Source organism: Lactuca serriola, chromosome 5, assembly GCF_051521515.1.
Source record: "Lactuca serriola cultivar US96UC23 chromosome 5, Lser_US96UC23_V15, whole genome shotgun sequence".
Lineage (NCBI taxonomy): Eukaryota > Viridiplantae > Streptophyta > Magnoliopsida > Asterales > Asteraceae > Lactuca > Lactuca serriola.
The window spans coordinates 344,640,031-344,646,620 of NC_136412.1; positions in this window are offsets into that span (position 1 = coordinate 344,640,031).

Sequence of the window (6,590 nt, forward strand, 5' to 3'; positions counted from 1 at the left end):
ATTTCCATAACATCAACCATAGTAAATATAAAAATCCCAATACATATCCATGTTATTTTGAAAATTCAAAGTACAAATGACCAAATATGAAAACACCGGAGAATGCATGCCTCATCATCAAGCCGAGCCCTTGCCCTTATCAATAGAAGTACCTTAAACATACAAATAAACTATAAGTACAAGCTTAGTGAGTTTCCCCATCACACAAAACATATAATCACATAATGTCATGCTCATACATATACATACAAACTGCCATGGACTCCCTCCATGGTCTTCAATGGAATGCTAAGGGCTACCCCATAGTCTTATGTCCTTATGCCATGGGCTCCCCCATGGTCTTCACATAAACCCATGAATAAATCAAATAACATATTATATCCTATTCAATACAAACATATCATATCAATTAATGGGCCGACCTTGGTGCCTTCGAACCATGAGTGTTGTGATAAGACTCACCTCAAATACTGACAACAACTGAATAGTCCCTAGCTCCGAGCATCTACTTTACTCAATCCCTAAACATAAACTACTCCTTAGATTCAACACAATACTTCAAACCCTAAAAGTCAACATTAGTCAAAGTCAAAGTCAAGGTCAACATTTCGAGTTGACTCAACTCGTCGAGTTTGGCTATAAACTAGTCGAGTTCCCTTCTTAACTGGCAGGATCGCGAAAAGTCCCACCAACTCGCCGAGTTCACTCTTGAACTCGTTGAGTTGGCAAGAAAACCCACTTTTTATTGCATTAGGCCGTTTCCTTTGAATCCAAAGACTCCAAACCTCAGATCCCTTTCAAAATGAAGTCTAAAGCCCCTCCTTCAAGCTAGATGTTTCCCACCTTCAAGCTCCTTTCAAGAATAACCAAAAACCACTCTTTTAAGCTCACCACACTCAAGATGCAAAGAGGAAAACGAATCTAGGGTTTCTCTGGATATGGAGGCTGGTAGGGAGGCCAACCAAGAGAGTTTAATTAGGGTTTAAGGGTGAAACCCTAGGAGCTCACAGTATAAATAGACCCATAGGGTTGAGGAAATCGGACACAATTGTGATTGGAGAAACCCTAGAGCCGATTTCCCTCTTCCTGATATCTCTCAAGTCACCTTCTTGCTAGTTGGTGTTTGTAAGCCATTAAAGGAGTGACATTTGTGACTCTTAGCTCCAAGAACAAGAAGGTTTCAAGCACATAACTCAAGGTATTATTCTAGATCTCTTTTTATATGTTTTGTTCTTATATTTAGCCATGAAAGTCTTGGAATTATGGCATGTTCAATTAGTGAAACCTAGATCCAAGCTATAGGGTTGTATGTGCACATAGGGAAAGTTCTTATGTCCAAAACCCATCAGTGGTATTAGAGACATGATTGGTTTCAATTGAATATGATGCTTAACTGTTTTACTTGCTGAAAATCGTTTTTCTTTCCCTCTGTCGACCCAACTCGGCGAGTCAGTTTTTGGACTCGGCGAGTTGGCCCTACTCGGCGAGTCCCAAAGCTGGACTCGGCGAGTCCGAGCGTCAGACGGAGGATAATTCATGATTTTGTTGTTGTTTTGTCTTGGATTGATACCTAAATCGTTTTATTATGTAAAAATATGAATTTTAACTTAATTTAATGATTATCCTTGACATAAATATAGATAATTTCAAATCTTTTAAATATTAATTATTTATATGATAAATATTGGACTATTTAAGATTATTTGGTAATTATCTAATGACTAAAATTGGATTAGGTCAAATATAGATAATTATGAAATTAATTGTTTAATTTGAATTATTTGTTATTTGATCCCTATTGTTTGAAAAGTTCAATTTCTATCCCGAAGTTTTGAAATTTGAATTTTGTGACTAATAGTTTAATTTAGAAGAATTTAAATTTCAACCCCTAGAGTTTTACAAGTTTAAAATTCAACCCTATACTATTATATTATTAAAAGCTTAATAAATATATAAGTAAGATTAAAATGCTAGTCTTACCATTAGTAGGTCTCATTCACGAAGCCGGTCTATAAGGTGGGTATAAGGTTGCTGCCTATAAAATGGCGCTTAATGGGTGTACACTCACACCTACCGCTTGCTTGATCGGTGGAGGGTCGTTAGCCGAACGGGTAGGATAGGGCAACTCTCTCTCCTCATTAATAAGTATAATGAACATATAAAGTAACTAAACTATTTTATAAAATTCTCAATCTTAGTTACTTTAGGAAAAAGTGAATTGATGCAATCCCATGAAATTGCACTTTGCACCCTTCCTAAGAAGTTAGTGGAGCGTGTGTGGTTTACCGGCACACTAATTGGTTCTAAGCAAAGGTGGCAAAGGGTGATTCATTTTTTATCATAGTTCGATGAAGTGTGTGTGGTTTACCGGCACATCGAATAGATGATTGTAACAATGAAGGCACCATGTAGATTTGCATGGTAATTCACACCCGCTTTGTGATCCTCGGTATCTCAGTCACAAACTAGAGGGGCATATCGAGATTTAAACATGCCATTGAAGAGTTCAATGAATCTCTAAAATCTAGGAATTCTCAATAAAACTTAAAGTTATGTTTTCGTGGTGAAGAATTAGTGAATCGCATTCACTTACCTCCAAATTATTTGCATGATTGGATTACGGCATCCCTTTTCTAATATGTGAATAATGTTGTTGAGTCCTAGCCCTACTTTTTCATTTTGGGTGTTTAATTAGGGATCCAAATTCTAATCAAACTTTGTCCTTTCTATTTGTAGATGTCGAACTCAAACAACGCTGCTGCCAACTCATTCACCTTAATGAGTCTTTGCCAAAAGGTGACCTTCAATGGTACCAACTTTAGCGAATGGATAAGATACATTCGCACCATTGCACTCTATGAGGACAAAGAGTATGTCGTTGACGAAAAGCTCGAGAAGGTCAACCCGGAAATCGCTACTCCCGAAGAGATGGTTGTCTTTGAGACACATGAACGTGATGAAACGAAAGTACATTGCATCATAATAGCCACTATGAACCAAGAATTCCAAAAGTCCTATGAGGACATGTATCTGTATGAAATGCATCAAGACTTGATGGAGAGGTACCACCAAAGCGCGAGGCAAGAGCGTTACGAGATCATCACTAATATGATCACCGCTAAGATGGGAAATGGAGAATCGTTGACTGTGCACTTGCAAAAGATGCAACGATATGTTGATCGTATTTGCAAGTTAAATGTTAACTTTGGGGAGGATTTGGCCATCGACATTGTTCTTCATTCCTTGCCTTCATGCTACAACCAATTTAGGATGACCTACCACATGAACAAGGAAGAGGTCACCCTAAGCAAACTCCAAGGACTCCTAAGGACTGCAGAGAGCAACCTAAAGGACAAGTTTATTGCACCAACTCCCGCACCAACCGCTGCTCCTGTTTTGGCAATAGGGCAGGGAAAGGGCAAGAAGAGGAAGGCTCCGTCAAAGAGCCACCGCAAGGGAAAGTACCAAGATGGTTCCTCCTCTAGTGGGACCAATGTTGATCCTGCTAAGCCCAACCCTAACCCGAAGGAGGCAGAGTGCCATCATTGCCACAAGATAGGGCATTGGAAGAGAAGCTGCCCGGAATACCTGCAAGCCATCAAGGAGGGAAAGATCAAGCCATCTTTTGTAGGTATATACACAATTAAATCTAGTAATTCATCTCACACTATTTCTTGGGTTCTTGATACAGGATGTGGTTACCACATTTGTTCTGATTTGCAGGGACTAAGAAGAAATAGATATGTGGAGCAAGGAAGAATAAATCTAATCATGGGAAACAGAAGATCATCGCCTGTCACCAAGATTGGAGTGTATTCTTTAGTGCTTAGTAATGGATTAGGTCTAGATTTAAATAATTGTTGCTACTCGCCTGATATGGTAAGAAACATCATTTCATTTCATGGTTTGTTTAGACAAGGTTTTAGATATTCGTTTAATAATATGAATGGTTCTATTTATGCTTATCTAAATGGTGTTTTATACTTTGAAGCAATGCCTTGTAATGGAATTTATGAGACTGTTATGGTTGTAGATAACTTAGGAAATGATGTGTTGTGTATAGATTCTTCCAATAGTATGGATAAGGCATCTTTGTGGCATTGTCGTCTTGGACATGTCAACAAGAAGCGCATAGCCCAACTCCAAAAGGATGGAGTGTTGGAGTCATTCGACCTTAGGGAAGATGACACGTGCGAATCTTTTTTACTTGGAAAGATGACCAAGTCACCCTTCACTAGCACTTGTGAGAGAGGTGAGGGTTTATTGGATCTCATACATACCGATGTATGTGGGTCGTTTAGATCCACCACAAAGGATGCAAACCGCTTATACGTGACTTTTACTGATGATTATAGTAGATATGGGTAAATTTACTTAATCAAACACAAGTCTGAAACGTTTGAAAAGTTCAAAGAATTCAAGAATGAAGTGGAGAATCAATTGGACAGGAAAATCAAGATGCTTCGATCCGATCGAGGAGGAGAGTACCTAAGTCTTGAATTCCACGACTATCTCAAGGAATGTGGAATAGTTTCGCAATTGACGCCACCTAGGACACCGCAGTTAAATGGTGTGGCAGAACGGCGCAATCGAACCTTGTTGGACATGGTTCGTTCTATGATGAGTCGTGCTTCACTACCTATCTCATTTTGGGGGTATGCCTTAGAGACTGCCGCCCATATCCTTAACCGAGTCCCTACAAAGAAGGTTGCCAAAACACCTCACGAGATGTGGACAGGGAAAGCTCCCTCGTTGGCACATATCAAGGTTTGGGGTTGTGAAGTTTTCGTAAGACGAGAAACTCATGAAAAGCTCGAACGTCGTAGTGAGCGATGTATATTCATCGGCTACCCACAGAAATCCTTTGGATATCTCTTCTATAGAACGAGTGACAATGTAGTCTTCGTTGCGAGGAGAGGGGTTTTCCGAGAGAGAGAAATCATAAGCCAAGGAGACAGTGGGAGGCAAATCGATCTTGAAGAGATTCAAGAGTCGAATGATGAAGGAACCTCTACTGCTGGCGCTCAACCCAAGAAGGAAACTCCGGTTGAACCTATTGACGAGTCATTACCTCTTAGACGTTCCGAAAGAGTTAGAGTTCAACCACAGTTTTATGGTTTTGATATTACTACTGAAGGGGACACGTATATTAGTGATGGTACACTAATAAATCTAGATGAACCTAATTGCTATAAGGAAGCCATGGCAGGCCCGAAGTCTGCAAAATGGAAAGAGGCAATGGACATCGAGATTCAGTCCATGTATGACAACCAAGTTTGGAATTTGGTTGACAATGTGCCCGGACATAAGACGGTTGGGTGCAAATGGATCTTCAAGAAGAAGACCGACATGGATGGGAATGTGCACACGTACAAGGCGCGATTGGTTGCGAAGGGCTTTACTCAAACTCCTAGAGTTGACTATGATGAGACCTTCTCACCAGTTGCGAAGATAAAGTCTATTAGAGTGATGCTAGCTATTGCCGCATTTCATGATTATGAGATATGGCAAATGGATGTCAAGACTGCTTTCCTTAATGGGAAGTTGGTTGAGGATGTTTACATGGCTCAGCCAGAGGGTTTTGTCGATCCGAAGCATTCGAATAGAGTGTGCAAGCTTGAGAAGTCCATCTATGGACTTAAGCAAGCGTCTCCCAGATGAAATCTTTGCTTTGATGAGAAAGTCAAAGAGTTTGGATTTTTACGAAGCGAAGATGAATCATCTGTATATGTCAAAGCCAGTGGGAGCATAGTTAGCTTTCTTGTTTTGTATGTCGATGACATACTACTCATAGGAAACGACGTCCCGACTTTGCAGGAGGTCAAGTCCTGGCTCAGGAAGTGTTTCGCTATGAAGGACCTCGGAGAGGCTTCCTATATTTTGGGAATAAGTATAGTGAGAGAAAGAAGTAAGAGACTAATAGGACTTAGTCAGAATAGTTACTTAGATAAGGTACTAAAACGTTTTAGTATGGAAAACTCGAAGAAGGGAGAACTATCGATACAAAGTAATACCAAACTGAGTAAGACTCAAAGTCCGAGTACCGAAGCTGAGATAGCTGAGATGAGCCGAGTACCTTACACTTCCGCTGTTGGCTCGATCATGTATGCTATGACTTGTACTCGACCTGATGTGGCCTTCTCTTTGAGCATGGTCAGTAGATATCAAGGCAATCCTGGTAGAGCGCATTGGATTGCGGTCAAGAACATCCTTAAGTACCTTCGGAGGACCAAGGAATGGTTTCTAGTACTCGGAGGGAGTGATGACTTGAAGGTGCGAGGGTATAGTGACGCAAGTTTCCAGACCGACAGGGACAATTATTGTTCGCAGTCGGGATGGGTTTTTACCCTTAATGGAGGAGCGGTAACTTGGAAAAGTTCCAAACAGGAAACTGTAGCTGATTCGACGTGCGAATCAGAGTACATTACAGCGAGCGAAGCGTCGAAAGAGGCAATATGGTTGAAGAACTTCATTGGCGACCTTGGAGTTGTGCCTGCCATAAAGGAGCCCATGGAAATTTTCTGTGATAATGAAGGAGCGGTTGCCTTGACCAAGGAACCGAGGGATCATGGTAGATCTCGGCATATCGA